A 20,999-nucleotide genomic window follows, 5' to 3' on the forward strand; every position below is an offset into this window, starting at 1 on the left:
TTCCACTCATGTGAGAATTTGAGTTGGCAACAGATCTAAACCAGAATGATCTGCACTCCACCTCTCTAGCTACCGCTTGTATAGTGCAATCCTTTGAAACTTTGAGAAGGGATGCTGTAAAGCAAATGCAATCTTTTTCTTAATTTCTCCCTTCACTGGTTTCTGTAATTTTTTACCTGATTCAGAGTAAAATTTTTTACCTGATTCAGATTTAGAGTCCCTTTAGAGAAAAATACCTTTAGAGAAAAACCTAGAATAGTGTGTGTTTTTGGTGGACCTGTTTCAGTGGACACTAACAAGGAAACAAGATGAAGGGTAAAGTGTGTCTGCTATTTGAGGATGAAGAGACGAAGGCCTAAAACTAAGTCAGCTGCAGTAGGGATGAAGAGATGAAAACAAGAATCAACAAGCATTTGAGAAACAGAACAACAGGACATGGGGACCCATTATTAAACATGATGATTAAACCAGCAGGGAGACCTCAGCCTCTGGTCCGAGGAGCTTTGGTGACCTCTCCAAGGCAGCATTCGCGATGGAGCTGTTCATCGCAGGATGCCTCCGCAGATGGCTCTGTGACGGACGTTTGCTGTGCTGTGCTCCACAATCCCTTCTGCTGAGGAAAGCAGCCCCTCTGTTTTCTGACGTGGTTCCAAAGAGAGACCTGAGTGGAAACTAAAATCACTGTCAGAGATTGTGCTTACCTAACTTAGCTCACACAGATTCAGGCTGCTGAAGATGACGGAAAGCATCACGGGAACAGAGGAGGCGTGCAAGGCCACACAGTGCCCCAATAGTACTCTCATCCCTGATTCCAGCCATCCTGGGCTCAGCCACATCCTTGTGCTAGTTCTGGCTGGTTCTGTGCTCACGTGCCTCAGCTAGCCCTGGTGCTCATTCTGCCCCTGAGTTTCATGAGGCCTTGAGCTCTAAAGAGCACACGTGCTGGGTGGAGGCCTGAAGGGCCTCAGCAGAGAAAGTGACAAACTTTTAGGATGATTGCTAAGGAAACTGCATAGAATGCAACAAGAAGGAGCAAAGGAAAGGAGCAAGAGTTTGGGGAGTCCCCAATATTGTAAGAAAAAGAAGAGAAACACAAGAATGAGAATAAAGTGGAGTTTCAAGTTTTTTATGCAAAAAGCATCATGGGAGTGATTGTCCTATAGGACTGCTCAACAAAGCCTAAAACTGTAGAGAACCATCTGAGAAGAGTCGCTTAGTATGCCCAGCCTCCTTCCCCACGCCTACAGGTGGGCAGGAGGTGAGGAGCGACAGACTAGGCACCACAGCTCGGGATACACCACAGCTACGGATAACAGGCAGGAGGGTGGAGCGCAGGGTAGGAGCGTACCTGAGGCAGTGAGAAGCCTGGGAGCTTGTCTCTGTGATGGAAAATAAGGAGAGAGGGGTCTTCGGGGCAGGGGGCAGGGCACAGAGGCAGAAATTGAAGTTTGCAAAGCACATCCACCAACCTTGCCTCTCTACACTGGCTAGGTGGCTACTTGGAAGCCTGATCACCCCATTTTGCAGTGATAAAACTGAAGCTTAGACCCGTAAGGGGTCAAGGCCCCATGGTAAATGGTAGCCCTCAGATGAAGAGGTCTTTTGCCCTCATGTCCACTGCTCTTTCCCTTACACCATGCTGTCCTTACTGCTTAGACTAAGGCTGTCGTGTGCCTGGAGCATAACAGAGAGCTTTAGGGAAGAGAAAGAAAGAGAGCCAGCCTATCCTGAGGACACCTGGCATGTACTAGACCCCACACTGGGCACTGAGAGTCATTCAGCAAATATACTAAGCACCCACTACATGCCAGGCACAGCAGCTGAGGTGCAAAAAAGACAAGCCAATGAAGGCCTGCTCTTGCAAGATACATTATGAATGGAACCAAAGAGAAACGAGGTGTCCACAGTCGTGTCCCCAGCAAAATTGTATCAACAGCCTACTTTGTGCCAAACTCTCTTTAGTATCTAGGGCAGTCAACAAGTTAAAAAGAAACACAATATAAATAGGATTCATACATGGTGATAAGTGCTGCAAAGAAATGAAGAACAAAAGGAATCCAGAGTTCTGGAGTGAGAGATCACAATCTTTAGAAAGGTGGTTATAAAAGTCCTTGTGGAGAAGAGTATGGAGCAGAACTCAAAGAAAGGTTAAGGAATGGACCTGGAGGATATCTGTGGGAAGAGAAAACAGCAAATACAAAGGCCCTGAGGTCAGCACACAACAGGACTGCTCGGGAACATTGAGAGACCAATGTCCAGGGAGCCTGGCAGGGCACTGTGGAAGGGGTGAGGTGGGCGGGAAGGTAGGATGGGATGGAGTGGGGCACAGAGAGGAGGACTGATGGGGCTGAATGAAGTGGCATGTGGGGAGCAGACAGAGTGGGGCATAGGGCTCGGGATGGTGGAACAGTGGGGGACAGGGTAGAAGGGAGGTGTGTGAAATAGACTACAGTGGGAAGGGACATGGTGGGGACTGGAACAGGCTGGCTGGGTGAAGTGGCTGAGATCCAGGTGGGTGGTAAGGAGTACATGGATTGTGTCGGGGTGGGACATAGCAGGCCTGGGGCTCTCGAGTGGCGATGCTGAGAGTAGACAGCATGGAGACAAGGCAAGTGCAGAAAGACCCCAGGAGGGGATGGATCTGATTCCAGGACAAGGTACCGGATGAGGGGGAAGCAGAGGAGGAGGTGACAAATGAAATGATTCAGTTTTGGAAATAGACCCGCTGTGAGAGTATAAGGATCAAGAAAACTCCGAAACATTGATCTGAGCGACTGGAGAGATGCAGCTGCCATTATATCCAACTGGGGAGTCTGTGGACCAGGAGAAGGGGTTTGGTCGGCTTGGGAAAAGTCTCATGTGACATTCTGCACCCCCAAGCGTTGCGAAGTTGATTATGTAAGTTGAGCTCAGAGGGGAGGTCTGAAATAAAGGTAAAACTTCATGGATCATTGGCTTAGCAAGGTGAAGCGGTTCTCAGTAGCCAAAAGAAAGGATGTTTCATTCAGAAAGAATATTAACCGCCATGGACTGATGCACAGGAGACATGTTTAAAGATTCATAACGACACAAAAAATGTCATTGGTCCCTTCAAAGGTACTAAGAACAAACTCGTCATTCAAAAACTAGTAAATGCTAGAAAATAATTAAGCATTTAAACTGCCTTTTCTTTGTGAATTGCCCTTCCAGGTAATCACGTGGTTGATGAGGGAAACACTTTATAGAAGTATTCTCAAAAGTTAAGAAGGAAGAACGGAGCTAGAGGATCACGGCTCTGTAAACTCTGGAGGCGATGTTGGTCCCAGACCATAATCCTCAGTGGCATGCACAGCCACCAGCCAGAGGCGACGAGCCGCCTGTCCGACCCCGCTACACCACTTTCCTGCCAAAAAAAAGGGAAATGGCACTGATGTATTTACTAGTTTACAGGAAATACGGAAGACAGAAGGACATGTCTAAAAATACTGAGGAGACACAGCCAGCCAAGTCCAGACTGTGAGGAACTCACAGAACTACCAACCTGGCTTCTTCACAAATAAATTGCCATAAAACATCAAGTCAGAAAGATTCACAACCAGAAGGACAAAGAGCTGCATGCCATTAACTGTAACATGGGACACCATTTGGATCCCAGTCCTGATGAACCACTGATTAGATATTTAATAATATTAAAAAACAATTGCCAATTTTAGGTGTGATAATTGTGTATAGCTATGGTTAAGAAAAGGAAATCCTAATTTTTAAAAATACATATTAAATATTTACAGTTCAGGCTGTCTGATGTCAGAGATTTGCTTTCAAATATTTGGTTGGAAAGATGAGAGATGTGACTTGAGCACTGAGCATGGGCACTAATCATGTCTTTCTTCATTCTTTTTGGTAGGTTTGCAATTATCTATGATTTTTAAAAAGATTTAACAAGGCAACTATCAGCATAATAAATGGCATGCTTGGAATTTTCCATAACGAACCAGATGAAAGGGAGTGTTGTTTTCCCAAAAATAAGGCCTAATCAGAAAATAATCAGCTTTAAAAACCGGAGATCACAAACGCCAGCCCCAGCCAGCCAGTCCTCGCCTGCCCTGCCTTATAGAGGAGCCACTGAGTAACAGCACAGTAGTGACAGGCCAGGCGAGGAAAGGCTGCTCGGGGCTGGCACTTGTGACCTCTGATTTTCAAGGCTGATTATTTTCCTGCTAGGTCTTATTTTGGGAGGAACGTGAGTATAAGAAATTCAAGGACAGGAAATCTCATCTCCCCAGAAGGCTCTCTATGAGGTTGGGTGCTACTAATAACAGAACTCTCGGGAGAAACAGGATAGCCTGATGTGCATGATGCTCCCTGTGTGTTTGCACTCACGGCATGGTCACAAAGCTACAACATGTACACACTGTACTGTATGTAAAATTATCCTTCAATTTCTTAAAAGAAAAGAAAAAGAAACATAGCCCATGATTTGCTAGCATACAAATGACACACAAAGCCGCCAGACTGAACAAGGCCATTGAAGAGCAAGCAGGGGCAGAAAGGAGGACCCAGGCCATGTCTTAGGCTCATCTATCTGCAGAAGACGGGGAGACCAGGAGACCACAGAGCAGCAGAGATGGCCTTGTGCAGAGCAGCATGTGACGGTGGGGTGCAGAACCCGTGTTAGGGGCCGTGGCAGGCAGGGATGGCCCAGAGCATACCTGTGACCACTACTCAGGGTCCAGCAGCACAGAGACGGTGCACAAACAGTACCTGCTGGCCCTGGACAGTTCAGCCTGTGCTTCCGCTTTCCAGACTGGCAGCCCCACTTCCCGAGCGCCGTGCTCCCCAGGAGGAAGGCGGGTGTGGTGATAGCTTTCCTGTTAGTCTACTTTAAGTCTGCTCTAACAGCATGACATGAATCTGATGGCTTGTAAGTGACATAAACTTACTCCTCATAGTCCCTGAGGCTAGGACAGCCAGGGCCAAGGCATTAGCAGGGTTGGTGTCTGAGGAGGATTTGCTTCTGGCTCATGCAAGACCCCTGGGCCTCCCTCTGTCAGCAGAACAGAGGTTGGAAGAGAAGAAAGGGCCTCCCGTGGCCCTTACAGAGGAGCTCTGCCCCCTTCACAGGGGCTCTGTCCTTCACAAGGGCCCCAGCCACTTCCTGACAGTAGCGCCCCGGGTGTAGGTGTCCAGAGTATGCATCTGGGGGGACACAGTGAGTGCACCTTCCCTTCAGACCACAGCAGCATCACAGCACGGTGTCCCAAGGCAGAACGGAAGCCCAGCGCAGCACGCAGCACCAGGAGTTACACAGTAAGCTATCTTGACCGAGGATCTGAACCATGATCATCAGAGGACAGAGGACTGGCAATTTTGGCCAAAAAGCAGACAACTTCTGATGGCGTCTGGAGATGTGTGGAGCTGAGCTTTCAGAACCAGAGGACTAGCAGGGGAGCAAAATAATGTAGGAAATTATCTCAGCTGAAAAAATAACAAGAAACCAATGGCACAAACCTGTCATCCAGCAATTTGGAAAGCTGAAGCAAGAGAATCACAAGTTGAGCCCAGCGCGGGCAGTTTAACCACTTAGCAGGATCCTAGCCCAAAATAAAAACATATAAAAAGGGCCAGGGATGCAGTTCAGTGTAAAACCCCTGTTTAACCCCAATACCACAAAGAGAGAAAAAAAAGTCACAAGAAACAGGAGGACACATGTGCAGGACCTCGGGTTTGGCGTTGCTGTGGGCAGCAGAAGTCCAGGGTGCAGTGAATCTGCGGCCCTCTGCAGCTGCCCTCTGTGGAGGCTTGAAGCTGCCTGCCAGCAGCACTCAGGCTACAGCCTCGACCTTGCAGGGTCCTGAGAGTGACAAGCGCAGACCCCGTAATTATTAACCTTGCCACTTGTTTCTGCAGTTTATTGTGACAAGACAATGCAATAAGGAGGGAGGTAATCAAAAAGCAATTTTGTAGTAGCAAGCTTAAAGTGACAAACCTTGCTTCTCCTAAATAAATCACTATTATCCCCAGATGGCTCAGGACTGACAACTATTGGGTTTCCTTAGTAACCGAGTACTTAGCTAAACCTGCAGCCCAGTGTGAGCAGGAGCAGGCAGTATCCGAGCGAGAGACCCATCATCATGCCTTTCTCTGAGCCCCACACCTCACAGGTGACGCAGGGGCCAACAACTCTCCTGACTTCATCCTTTCATGTCGGTGTTCTTCTCTGGGGACCCTTGAGGTCAGTGACACGTGGTAATTTGTCATTTTGCACTTTATTAATTTAGTTTCTGAGGGCCATTTGGTTTACTACAGAGTGGGTTTGCGAATCCAGCACTCACATCTCAACATGGCCTTTGGGGTGTGCAAAGTAATACTCGGGAAGGGAGAACTGGAATCACTGTCCTGAGACAGCCAGGAACTCGCGCTGGCAGTGGAAAGACAGAAAAGTAACCCCAAACTGCGGTGGCCTGTAGGGAACAAAGAGTGTGGCAAAATTAATAACCATCTGGATCTAGATTTTCTGAATATAGCCTTTCTGAGTACTAAATACCCACTGCGCTGTTATTTTCAAGTTAGCTCCTCTCTCCCTGCGGCTCCCTGCCTGTGCTTTGCTCCCTTCTGGGAAGAAGCCAGCCTGCTGTTTGGTGGAGGCCGGGAAGGAAGGAGGTTGCCAGTTCTAGACAGCGCAGGTAGGTGAGGGCTCAGAAGGCAGGGAGGTGGCCTCATGAACTCCCGGCTGGATGATCTTTCTGGACGGGATGGACCAGATGCAAAACCTGACCTGGGAGTGACCAGGAAAAGCCACACAGCAATGAAGCTGGAGTAGGGCAAGCATGGACAGGCAGTGGCACCAGAAAGAAGGGGACAGACCACGCAGGCCACCGAAGGACTTTGGCTTTTTTTTTAATCCAGCCAGTTAAATCCAAGAAGCACTAAGCTGAGTGATATGCTTAGCCCCTTTTCAAAAAACAATTCATTTTAGTTTTTATTTTGAGACAGGATCTTGCTAACGTGCCCAGGCTGTACTCAAACTTGATGTGAGCCTGCCCTCAGTCTCCTGAGTAGCTGGAATTACAAGCATGTACAATACCCAGCTATGACTTTGGCTTTATCTGTGGGAAATCAGGCCTGTGTCAAGGTTCCGAGCAGAGGAACGATGTGATGTGACTTTGCACTGCTGAAGCAATAAGCATTCAAGTTTAGGAAAGAAGGCCATGAAACCAGTGCAGGAACAGCAAGACTGATGGTTTGAGCACCATCAGACCAAGACACAGAGATTGGGAGCACTGTGGGTACACAAGATAGAGCTAGCAGAATCCTCTCAGGCCTTGGATGCGGGCTATGACAGAAAGAACAAAACAAAACTGACCCCGAGTATAACTGCAGAAAGGATGCAGTCGCTTCCCACTGAGGTAGAAGAGGCTGAGCCAGGGCAGACTCAGGAGGGAAAGGAAGGGTTCTGCTTTGACCCGTGACCTTGAGATGTCTGTGAGTCTGGGGTTCAGGGAAGAGATCTGAGGGGAAGACATAAATTTGGGCTCCATCACATATTGATAGTGTTTAATGCCAACAGAATAAATGACATCACCAAGACAGGACTGTAAGTAGAAAAAGAACCAAAGTCTAGCCTAGTAAACTCTAGTGTTAGGAGGCTACTTTAGCACCCAAAAGATTTTAGACATAGCTGGAAAACTAACCCACACATGTGTCCACCCCAGCTCACTCACAGCCTTCTCTAATTCTACATTTTCCAGCGTCCCCTGTCTAGCCAGCCAGTTTCTGCTCCAACCATTCCACTAAAACTTCCTCCTCTGGCGGCAATGATGACTTCCAGGGAAAGATCCCCAGTGGATCTGATGCTGATCCTCCCGCGTTCCTCCGTCCTCAAATCCGTCAACACCACATGGCCGTGGCACGTGACGGTGGGCCAGCCGCTGGGGAATGCCCCCCCGAGGCCCCTCACTGCCTGGCTTCAGACTGGGTCCACTTGATGGGAGACTGGTGAGCCGGAGAAGGACTGACACTGTTTCTCTTCTGCTTTGCCCTGACGTGTTTCCCACATCTGGTGACAGCACTTCATCTTTCGGGGCTCCAGGCCTCACGGTGCTCCAGGAGCTCTCTCTTCTCTCCTGTGTGCAGCCTTTTCTCCCCAGGTCCTGACTGTCGTCACCAACTCTCCACTTTCCTTTCTTGACATGGCATCCACACCCTTGCTCTGTCCCGTGTTTGGGCTTCCACTCAAGCACACTGCTAAATCTCACAGCCAAAGCCTGTTCTGACATCTTCACAGTGCCACCGCTCTCCTCCTCACCGGCCCCTTCCCTTTGCTGTCCTGCCTTCTGCCTAGAATGTCCTGCTGTTTAGCCCTTGCCCACTCACACCCTCCTGTCCCTCCTCCCAGCACACCTTCTCCCAGAAGAGGAAGGCGTTCTCCTTGGCTGTCACTGTTACTGTGTCTCTGCTGCCTCCAGCCTTGTGTCCTGTCCCTGGAAGGGGAGTCTGTTATTTATGCCTTAGGCCTAAGTCAGTTAATCTGTTCCATAATTTATAAGACAGCTAACCTTAGCTTGTCTGAGTTATTGAGCAAATATCAGAGAGAATTTAGCAGTGGTTGTTGACAAGCACAGGATCTGTGGTCTGGCCTGGGCAAGGCCACAATAGGGAGAGGCTGATTGCTGGCCTCAGATTTTCAAGCTAGCAATGGTCCTCCTGCCCAGAATACAAGACTTTCCTGACTCCTTTGTGTTCAAGTGAGATCCCAGCAACCTCTGCCAGGTGCTAAAACACACAACTGGCTGCCAGATCATCATCTTGGCTGTGTGGTACTCCTCTCTGAGCAGGCAGAACACAATTAACAATCCCTGCCCATCCTCCTTTATTGAGAAAATGCATGGGTTACACTGAGGAGCAAGAATTTTACAGACTTCTCTTGCGGTCCTTGCAGCTGATTATCAGCTAGTTATACCGAGGACGTGAGCGGGTCACAGGGGTTGAGACAGATAAGGACCTACTCCCCCTTTTGTATTAGGGCTCCCTGGGGCCCATCCTCAGGTCACACTGTGTCTCTGAGGGGCTGTGGGGATGGCAGGAGAGAGGACACTGCCAGACCCAAAGGGGAGATTCCCAGAGTGGAGGAGCTGGGAGGGCCCCACTGAGGCCTGTCTGGACCCCACTCCCATGATGCAGGCTCTGGGACCCCAGGCTCTGGGCAAGGTGCCACTAGAAGCATCTCTTCCATCGCAGCCTGGTGGCAGGAGGTAGCTGAGTCCTGGGTCATGTCTTCCCAGCTGCCCAGGGTGTGGAGGTCAGAGAGGACAGACTCTAGGCACCATGCCGCACCAGAACCACCAAGTCTAGATTGTCACCTGAGTGGTATCCTTGACTTCATTCTGCTCCCTGAACTCCAGAAAGGAGCCACCTGCCGAGTCTTTGGCCTTGGGTTTGCAGGGAGAACAGGGGAGCTGAGGGAGGCCAGAGGGAGGCAGGTAGGTGGCAGGTAAGCCTGGAGCCCTGAGGGCAGTGCACCCACGGGACTCTGGTCTCCCACCCAGCAGCAGCAAGGCAGCCTGAGCACCAACTACTCACTCACCGCCCTGTGCCTTGGCCTCACCATGCTGCCCTACTCTTCCCCAGAAGCCCTTTCATGGTTGGCTTTGGCCCTAGTGTGTCCTCAACCTGCTTTACTCCATGACCTCTGATGTGTCCCACATAAGACGCACTGTAGTGTCACCTCCTCCAGGAAACCTCTGCCAGGGCTGGGGTAGACCTGCACTCCTCAGCACCCCCTTGGCTCTCTCATCACCCATCTATCAGTGAGCATGCTGGGGGATATGATCAGACTGTGTGAGCAATGGGGTGAGGAACCCAAATACCAAGTGACTACAACCCTGGTCTTGAGAACAGAGATTGTCTTGATCTTCTCAATTCCATCCAGGGTTCTCAGCACCTGGTAAAAACTAGCAAATCCCCTCTGGCTTCCTGCATGGTAAAAGTCACTGTCTATGCACTTTCAATCCTAATATTTATGACCATCCAGTGAAGAAGGTAGAGGTCTCCCTATTTACAGATAAAACAGTCAAGGCACAGAAAGACATCAGTTGTGTAAGACCATGCAAGAGTGAAAGACAGAGCAGGATTAACCCAGAACCTAGGATTAACCCTGGAAAGAGCCAGGTGCCCTTGCGATTCTGCTTTCATGAGAAGATCCCTGTGTGCCCAGCCTTGACAGGACACAGGCTGCCTCCTCTTCCTCTGTATCAGTCTCTGAAATCTACTCTATCACTCTGCAGGACCTCAAGGCAGAACAATTGTTGGGATTAGATTCCTGCTCATCTGGGCAGTTACCTGGGACATCTGTGCCTTCCTGATCAACAGTGTGTAAGAGACCTTGAGCTTTGTCAAAATTTTAAGTTCCTCACCATCAGTTGCACTGACAGCTCACTCTGCAGCAGGAAGCAAGAAGAGTTTCCAGAGAGATTCCCAGATGCTTCCAGCTGAAATCTGAAAAGCCCTAGAGCCACACACAGACTTCCAGGAGGGTTCGTGTTCTTGTCGGCAGCAGTACACCTTACCTGCAGGAGACACCTTCTACGATCCCCGAGAATGCCGAAACCATCCATTCTGTTCCTCCTGGTGGGCCCTGCAGCAGCTCCACACAGTGGCAGGGTGCCCCTGTCCTTCCAGTGCCCTTGCAGCACTATTTACACTTCAGAGCCATTCCTAAGTAAAGTAAGTGTCACTCGAATGCCAGTGATTAGGGATAGTGGCAGCTGGTGTAATGACCTGGGCAGCCCTGGGTGACAAGTGGCCTATGCAGTGTGGACACACTGGCCAAGGAACAGCAGACCAGAATAGGAAGAGTACAATGGTGCAGGACTTCACTACATTGCTCAGAATGGTGTGTAGTTTAAGACAGGATTATTTACTTCCGGCATTACCTTGGAGAATGAGAAAAGCAAAACTGGATAAAGGAGGGGGCACTGTATTCTGCAGGCACCAGAGACCTCCTGTGTACTGGGCACCAGGCTGCAAGCCCAGGGCAAAGCCACAGGCATCCATATGCTCATGACCTGGAAGAAAGGACACAGAACAGGGGCCACTTCATACTAGGACTAGTGTTGTGAGAGGCCATGGGAGCAAAAAAGGACCCTGGGCCCAGGCTGGAATATCGAGGAGCCCCTGCCTGCAGAGGCAAGGACAGCTGCAAACACAGATTTGTGTTTGGCTCCTCAAACTGCGTGATTTGAGGAAATTATGTAAGCTCTATAAACTGAGGTTATCTTACTTGCACAATGAGTGTAGTCGTGTAAACAGCCTGGCAGACAGAAAGCCACAGAAAACAGAGCAATGGGAAGAGCCAGGGTGAGAGATGCAGCCTTCAGGTCATGCTCTCCTCCAGCCAGACCCTCCCTCCAGTAGCTCATCTAGCTATCAACCCATCAGTGGGCCAATCCACCAACAAGTGCTTGTGCCCATGACCTACATGCCTTCCAGACTCCCTGCCTATAAGTACACAAGGCTTCAGGGGGACACTTAGATCTAAGCCACTTAGGAGCCCATCAGTAACTGCATCATCCCACCAGCTACCACCTCGGTTGACTGCTTCATACTCTGGGGGACTCTGAACCACCCCAGGACAGAGGCAAAGGAGCAGGCGCCTCCACCAGCACTTTGTCATCAGTCAGCTATTGTTACAGCCACCCCCCACAGACCAGCCCACAGCTCATGTGACCCAGTGGCTTCTGGAGGCTCAGGGCGGGCAGGCAGCCCTCCAGCAGGCCAGAGTGCTGGCTGGGAAGGAAACACGGAGGGGTCTGAGGAGCTGGGCACCAGGAAAGGACAGTGTCTCCTTCAGGTCCCAGATGTGGTGAGACCGCCAAGCTGTCAAGTGACAGAATAGGATTCGAACCTGGGCAGCTGGCTCCAGAGGCTACTCTCTCAGCCCCACCCTTGCCTACACTGCTGCTCACAATGCACAGCTCTTTCTGTGGGTGTCATTGTCACTGTGATTACTGTTGTCTGTTCCCACCCCATAGGTTAGATGCAAGGGCAAGCGGCCCAGTCATCCACCCTGCCTTGTGTTGTGTTAGACCAAGAGGGCTGGGAATTGACACCCAATGTAATCAGAGTCCTTCCTGTCCCCTGCCTGGCTGACCACATCATCTTCCATCTCTGGCACCCATGTCCTCACAAGAGGAAGTGTCAGATTATCACTTAAGAAACTTAGGGAAGTTTCTGGGACATTCTTCTCTTTTCCACCAGGGGCGCTCTCCCAGCAGGCCCAGAAAGGGCTAGTGGGCATCCCTGCCTGACTTCTCCCCTTCAGAAGACAGGCTCCTGATTAACCAGCATGGATGGCAATTCACATACTCACAACATTCTCCTCACTGGGAACAAGAGGAAATTAAATTGCTCGCTGGAGTCATTAACAGATGGTTGGCTCCATCTTCGCCCTGACTGGGGCCCCCCAGAGAGAATAACTGAGGGCATCTTGTCACATGAAAGGGGCCAAGAAGGCGAGGAAGAGTGGAGCATGGCTGAGAGTCCTCTCTTTGGCACATAAGTCATTCTGATGCCTCCCTATTTCTCAGTGAAGAAGAAAATCAAATAAAACCCAGAAGAAACCAAGCAGTTTGTAAATAGGGCATGCTGGGGTGCCTCAGTCCTTACCTCCCACTTTATTTGCTTTTGAGGTGTGTGTGTGTGTGTGTGTGTGTGGATGTGCTTGTGTGTGTGTGTGTGTGTGTGTGCTTGTGTGTGTGTGTGTGCACGTGCGCGCATGCATGCACACATGTCGCTGTACATGTGCCCCCAGAGCCAAGCTGGAGAGTCCCCAAGCACCTGGCCCTGGAAACTCAACTTGGCCAATCCCAAGAAGACCCCTGGAGAGGTCTGGAGGCTGACAGGGCCCAGTGCTTTCACGCAGTGCTGCCCTTTCCATCCGAAGCCTCCAGCTGCTAGTTTTATCCAAGAGTCAACACAAGATTCCTTATTACTACTTGGCTGAAAGAGGAGGAAGAGATAAAATGTTCACTTAGATAAATGGCTCAACCTGCACAGTCAGGATAACAAACCTGTGCCATGTCTCCCAAAGCCTTCTGATGCCCTCCCCGGGAAGCCCTCCAGGGCCTCACAAATGCTCAGCAGAATGGTTGGGACCCCCTCTCATGCCAGACACCAAGAGGCTTTTATTGAACAGGTCTCAAAGGAATAAAGCTTGGGGTGTGAAAGGACACTGGGGTCAGATACTGAGTGTTCACCTCGGCTCAGTCACTGACAAACTGTGTGTCTTTGGGCGATTTCTGTGGATTCATAACTGTTAGTCAGTTTAAGCACTAGCTAAACTGAATCGGTTGGTGCTCAGTGTGGATAGCCCACCTGAGGACTGCTCAGCATAAAATCAAGATCTGGAGAAGAAGCATAGCGTTGTGGGTTCTCCTAAGTGTTGTTGTTTGGAGCCATTGGTTCTCCTGGGGGAGCTTGTCATGTTGGTTTCCCTAATATAAACTCGGCTATTTTCATCAGAGGAGCTAGGGACCTTGATGCTGAGGATGCATGAGGTTCACTTTGGGAGAGTTTTGGTCCTTAATTTGTGCATTGCATCCTGGCTCCAGAGGGGAAGAAGTGTGCTATTCCATCTCTAGGAAAAGTTAGTCACACTGGCTTCCTCGGATGTCCTTGGCTGTTCTCATCATTGGAGGAGCTTGGGACCTTGTCACTGAGGATGGCTGTGGTACTTTTCAGGGGAGCCTTGGCACATATTTTGAGCATCATTTCTTGGCTCCAATTCAGAACCCTCAGCCTATTGGCTAAGATCCTTCACCTCACTGGCACAGACTTCCTAGCTTCTACCATTGGCCTTTGGGCCTTCTCAGCACAGATCCATGGGATAGACTTGTGTGAGTCATTGCCATGGGCTCAGTGAACTCAGGCAGAACACTGCCACAGGATGTAGGCCCGGGGCTGGATTTTCTAGGTCTTTAGTGTTGTGGACAGATTTCCTGCACTTTCTTTGTACTTGACACCTTGGGTGACTATTATAAATACTATAAATTATTTTGTCCTGCATGTAATTGTTCTCCTTGCAACCCCTGACTACAGCAGCAAGTTACTTAGCCCTGGACCTCACTCTTGATCTAAAGTGGAATAAAAAATCTTTAAAACAGAACTCCTTTGAGGATCACAGGAGACAGCAAGTGTGAGCAGCCAGCGGAAGGCCTGCTTTCTATAGATGTGTCTTAAATGTCTGTTTCAAAAATCACAGAAGCTCAAATTTGGAGAAAAAATATTTTGAAGTGGGGCTGGGGATTTAGCTTAGCAGCATAAGCGTCTGCCTTACAAGCAGGCGGTCGTGAGTTCGATCCTTGGTACCGATAAAAATGAAAAAGACAAAAAAAAAAATTTTGAAGTCACTTTCAGGTTTAGCAACCCCTGGATGATGCACTCACAAGGCAGACATTAAAGGGATCCAATGCCTACATGTCCCTGTGTGACAACAGCAGTGGCCCTGCCTGCCTGCCACCCTCCTCTCTCAGCACCCCTCCTGCACCTCCCATTGCTCCACAGGTACAGAAGTTGGTAAAAGAAGTTTCCCACTCCCTGCCTCAAAGTGGACAGCGCCGGTCTCCTGCAACACCAGAGCCTTCCGGTAATAACATCGCCCACATAGCTGGTGTCGTATTACAATTTTGAACATAGAAGTGCCACTATAATTATGTTGCCCTATAAAATCCTTATTCCATTAGCATGCAAACTGTTATACTGTCACCAAGGCTTTTTCACTTAAAATTTGGTAGTCCCTGGATTGGATCCTGGAATAGACAAAGGACATTAGGAGAAAACTGGTGAAATCAGAATAAAGTGTGGAGTTAATAGTAATGTGCCAATGTTAATTTCTTAGGTTTGACGAGTGTACCACGGTAACCGAGACATTCTCATTAGGGAAACTGATGGAGAGGATACGGGAAATTTGTACTTTTGTTGTAACCTTTCTGCAAGTGTAGTTATCCCAAAAGTTCATTTTATCAAAATGTTGGATACAAATTGCATACATTTATTAACACTTATATAAATAAGCAAATAAGCATATTCACTCATCCACTGAGGAACTGATGATCAACACTTTTCATTACTTACATTGTAATCAGCTCCCATATTTTGTTGCTACGTCATTGCTCAAAACAGATAAGGTTTTTGTTTGGTTCCCTTTGGAGTTGGGACTAGAGCCCAGGTCTTCTAGCATGCTAACTACACACCTGTCATTTACCCCATCCTAGTTTTTTTTTTTTTTCTCTCTAACTCTACCATTTCTTACTAGTGGTGCAGAATCATCAGAATTGAACTTGAATCAGATTGCCTGGCTCCCAATACTGTGCTCCCAAGCCTGCTGAGCAGACAGCTGTGTGTCATTTTCATTGATCAAAATAAGTCACCTGCTTATGCCTGACATCAAAGTTTCTGAGCCCAGAATGAAGAAAACTACAAATACTTGCAACTACCGTGGTCAGTTAGCATTATGGATGGAAAGGGTTTGCTTAGATATTAGAAGCACTTGGTTTATATTGAAATAAAAGTTGATAGAGTTATCCTATACCATATCTTCTATGTTATTTATAAATGTAGGGTAGATAATTATGTATGCTTATTGCAACATTAGTCACTGCTGTTGGTTGTGTTTTATCAACAGTCTCCTACCTTGACTATGCTAGTTCTGTCCCTTGCTAACTGTGTGAAACCCAAACACCCAGGTCTTCTGAGATGACAAGACTGCTCAGACTGTGAGTGAACCAAGAGAACTGCTACTGTACCTTAGTAAGTCTTTACTTCTCTAAGCCCAAATTTATTACATTGTAGGATGTAAGATAGTAATCCACCTACTTCTGTTATTAACAATTATAATGGACATAGAAACATGTGGCATTATTCCTTGTGCATGATAAATTCATTAATTTGTGTTATCATTATTCACAATAACTGGGTAGAATGAATATTCCTCTTCACAGATGAGGATACTGAAACCCCTGAAGATACTATGACTTTTCCAAGGTATACACACACTCCACAAGCCTGCTCCTCGGTGCTGAACGCAGGCGCAGCCCACTGTCCTGCCCTGCCTGGACTCAGCAGCAGATCCGGGAGGCATGCTAGGGCTGCTCCATCAGGCCTCAGGGAGGAAGCGCTTTGAAGCATTCTGTTCATCCCTGAGCACATCTCCATCTGTATCTTCCATTCTCAGCTGAGCTTGTATGTGTTCCTGCTCTTGCCACTGTACAAAATGTCTTTTGCTCAAAGACTGAGACATCTAGGGGAATGGCCAGATATCCTCTCAGAAGAAGGGACTCTTGAAAGAATGGCAGTTGTTCTTCAAGAAGATGATTTATAGTTCCATGAAAGAATCGCACCCCAAGGAATCACATGTCACCTGGCTAAGGCTCTCCACAGCAGTGCTGTGCCTTGCCTTCCCAGCAACCTCTAGGCAGGCAGAGGGAGCCCTGTCCTCCCTGTGTGCTAGAGAGGCACAGCTGGGCTCAGGAGGGAATGTGACCCTGAAAACAGGTCTCCAGCCTGCCAGAGTTCTTTCTATAAGAGTAAGGTTCTTGGCTGACAGCCCAGAGGTCACTTTCTTTCAGGGTAACTGAGCATCTGCCCTGATGGCAGATGTAAGAGCTGCCCACCACAGGGTAACCCAATCATGGCCAAGCAAGCTGGTTTCCCTGAGCCACCTCCCTTATGCTGCTGAAAATTATATGCACCCCGTATTTCTTTATGGTAGCACAGGTCTAATTAACAAATCAGTTGGGAAATTCATTATTTGATTGTCTTTTCTACAACACTGTGAGCTTCTCATAGACATTGAGCAAATCTGTGTCCCTTGCTTCTGGTCCATTATTCATGTCTTAGTAGCTTCTTCACGAATGAGTGAATTGCTCAGCAACTGCTCCTTCTGTACATAACCATACCTAGTAATCACCTCCGCTCCAATCTGCATTTCCCAAATGGCTTCCTTCCTGGAGCCGTTAGCATTGGTTACAAAAAGTAAAGCTTTCCTTGGTGAAATAAACACTGAACAAGCCTGGGTTAAACAAAATCACTCAGCTTTAGGTTTGGTATACTTGCTTGATTGTTTTGGGTTGGTGGAAAGGATCGGGGAGGGATTTGCTTCTTGTAAGGATTTTATGTTACAGACGAAAGTGGAGCTGAAAGGGCTGCAAACCAAGGGAAGGCAAGTGGGCACCGCTGCCAACCATTCTATCCGTGAACCTTTCAGCTAAGGGTATCTGGGGTTCTTGTTTCAGCAAAACATCATTTGAGCTATGCAAGTCTAAATAACTAAACCAACCGACATGTGGGGCTGGTGCCAATTCCACCTCCAGTCCTGTCAGACCCACAATGGTTGTCACTGTGCTTATTGTCACAGCCATCCTTGTGGATGAATCAGAGAGCTCTGGATCCAACCTTCCAAACACCGTGCTTGCATCCTCTGTGGCAAACCATAGCAATGCGTCATAAAAATAAATCACCACGGTGTTCTGGGCCATATCCAAAGCACTCCTGAAGGACGACAGGCTGCTCCTGTTTGTTCTTCCCAGACTCCTGTCTTGCCTTCCACTCATGAGCCCCAGAAGCTCCACTGAACAGAGGAAAGCAGCTCTCTGGTCTGGTGTTAGGGACAACGTCAGGGATAGTACTGTCTCCCATTTCAGGAACCATGAGCTACAGGCTTAGCAGAGAGGTCCTGCGGGTCTGGAGGTTTCCTTCAGTCATTCTTCATGAGCAGTGATGGTCAGTCACCTGCAGCCTGCAGAGGAGGGAAAATTAAAGAAAGGCGGACTTCTGGAAAGATGGTGGAGCAGAGAAAACAGCCTCTCTGAGAGACACCATCCACTGGGAATACACAATTATGAGGAAGACAAGAAGAAAGAAAGTGGATCCCCTGGACCTAGGAAGAGCCTGAAGCATGAGTTGAAGCCCACAAAAGAAAAACGTCAATGAAGAAGAAGGCAGTAGCTGGTGGCGCCTTCGCTCGGAGACGGACTACTGCATGAGGGGGCTGTTGGAACCTGGGGACACAATGTCACAGTGATGGTGGTGGCTGGTGACTCCAGAGGCCTCTGCAGGAAGACTTGGTGGTGGAGGGGAGCTGTGGAGGACTGTGCTGGCTGGTGATGAGTGCAGAGGACTCAGTCCTCCCATGGGAGGGAGTGATTGGCCAGGAGCCATTTTGGAGTCAGACTGGATAAGCACAGAACCAGAACTGCTACTGGCTTCTTCCAGCAGCTCCTGCTGGGCATCAACCCATGGAAACTGCTTGGACTGCAGCGAGCCCGGTGAGTCTGGTCTCAGGACTGGCCTCCTAAGGTTGCTTACTACTCCATCATAAAGTAACTCCTGGCTTGTGGGGATACAGGTGCATGATTTGGGATGCTGTCTCCAGACAGTGAATCCAGAGAGAATTTTAGAAGTGGACTATTTTCTGTTTGTTTTTATTTTGTTTTGTTTTGGTTTTTGTTTGTTTTAGTTTGTTTTTTTAAATCTCTCTTTCTCGTCTATTTGTTTTTTTTTTTTTTAGTTTTTTTCAGTGTGAGTGTGGTTCCTAAGCCCCTGTGTGACCGGAGCCGCGGAAGACAGGAGGCCAAACTTGAGCAGGATCAGCTCTCAAACTTTATTGCGTACAGCGAACCGGACCTAACAAGGTCCGCCACCCTCAACGTTGGTTCCTCTTCCGCCCGTTGGGGGCAGGAACAGCCTCTTATAAGGGGAAGCAGTATCCAATCACAGAGAAGCGCGTCTAACAAGCTGATAGGCTAGCGTCACGGGTAACTGGGCAGACATGACAATTTGGCGGGCTTGTTCAGGCTGGGAAGAACCCGGAAGCAGGAAATGGGCGCCATCATAGGCGGCTTCCCACACCTGTGGGTGTGGTTTTTTCTGTTCCACCTTTCATCTCTCCCAGGTCTCTTTTTCCTATGATCTTTTGCATCAGTTTCCCCAAGTTGGTGGGACCCATCTTTGTCCTCCAACCTACTTATAATCTCTTTTTCTTTTCTCACTTCTCTGTTTTTTTCTTAATCCATTTTGAATCTTAAAACTCTTGAGGGCAGAATTGACATATTACAGTCTTATATATTGTAATAACTGTTTTGCATTTTGTTGAAAAATATTAGAAGATACTTAAATAAGACACATCCTTCCCAGTTCACCAAAAGCAAACCCAGGGGGCAAGGAGGCTGGAAAATCCAAAAGCCCCCTAGCACGGGCTCTCTGAAGTGATAACAAAGCAATTGAATTAGGTTCTGGAAAAGATGAAATCAGAAATGTCTGTCAAACAACTACAGAGATTATCAAAATACATACCATGCTTAGTGATGTTAGAGCAGACACAGACCAAAAAAAAAACAAGATTAAACAAATTATGGAAGCACTGCATAGGAAACAAATGAAATCCATAAACAGATTCAGGCAGATATCCAGGAGAATAAAAACTCCATTTAAAATATTCAAATCACATTAGGCCAATGTGAGGCCAGGGTCTCAGATATTAAAGACAAGCTTTCAGTTAGTGACCAGGAAAAGAAAGATTTCTCAAAACTAGCAAGGGACCATGAGAAATCAATCCAGCAGCTGCTAGATGAGACAAAGAAGAATAACTTAAGATTAATTGGAGTAAACCCACCTCCACCTGTTGGACGTCGTCGCCACTAGAAGGCCCAAACCTGCGGACAGCCAACGTGGGCAGAGAGAGCCGCAGATCTGCCTCTGCCTGCCAGGTGCCACTACTGTGTTGTAGTCAAGGGTTGTGAAGACAATTAGAATCTGGACACAGAATTTATAATATTATTTATGATGGCCACCTGGATTTGAACGTAAGCACAGAAAATCTATCCACAAAACTAAAGATCCAGAATATTCAGAGCAATGTTCTGTATGAGTCCAGAAGACCTGGAGCCCATGACAGTGCCTCCCATGAGTCCAACTGAAGGTCTAGAGCCCACAAGAAGGACTCACACCAGTCTCTTTTAGGTCTCTGTGCTGGAAAAGCCCAAAAGTCAGAGGTGGAAGATAGAAAGTCTATGCCAGCAAGGTGAAGGAGCTGTGCTGATAGGTTGAGGGTTCTATAGTGGAGATGAAAAGTCATGCTCATAATAAGAACCAGGGCTGTCCTGAAAAGTACCACAGCCATCTCAGCAACAAGAAAGTCCTGAGCTCCTCTGATGATAAGAACAGTTGAATATATGCCAGAAAGCCAGCATGATGAGTTTGTCCTGGAGATTAAGCAGCACATGTCCTCCCCTCTGGAGCCAGGAAGCAATGCTCGATGTAAGGGCCAGAGCTCCCCCAAAGTGAACCACAGCTACTCTCACCAACAAGGTCCTGAGCTCCTCTGATGACAATGATCGAACTCACACTGGGGAAGCTAGTCATGATGAATTCCTCCAGGAGAACCAACGACTCAATAGTAACACTTTGAGAAACTCACAGTACCTTACCTGTCTTCTCCATGTCTCTCTTTATGCTGGCAATTTTCCTCAGATGGAACACCCACACTCAGCACCATGCTGATTTAATTCATCTGGTGTTAAGTTGACCATCAGTTCTTAATCCATAACAGTCCAACCCTGGTCAACTTAATAACCACACACGTTTCCTTAAACCAGTCTTTAGTGGCAGATTTGTGAAAGTTAGCATGTCTTGGTCTATTCAGATTTACATTAATACAACAATTATATATAATTATATAATATATATAATTCTTTTTACACTTATTCCTGTACCAAAACCCAAATATTTAAAGAGTGACAATGTTCAATATTAAAACATAATACTTTGATTAATTTGCTTATAAACATATAAAAACATTACAATCAAACTAAAAGAACAATTACAATCACAGTCCATGCTTCCCATTAACTTTTAACATGGCATGGCAAGACTAAAATATAAAGATCTCCCGCAATTCAAATATACTCATCCTCTGGTGAAAGACTTCAGCTCATTATTCCACTGTCCTGTTCTTCTAAACAACTATG

This window comes from Cavia porcellus, unplaced genomic scaffold (assembly GCF_034190915.1).
Source record: "Cavia porcellus strain 051 isolate PalLab524CR breed Dunkin Hartley unplaced genomic scaffold, mCavPor4.1 scaffold_25, whole genome shotgun sequence".
In the NCBI taxonomy this organism is placed as follows: Eukaryota; Metazoa; Chordata; class Mammalia; order Rodentia; family Caviidae; genus Cavia; species Cavia porcellus.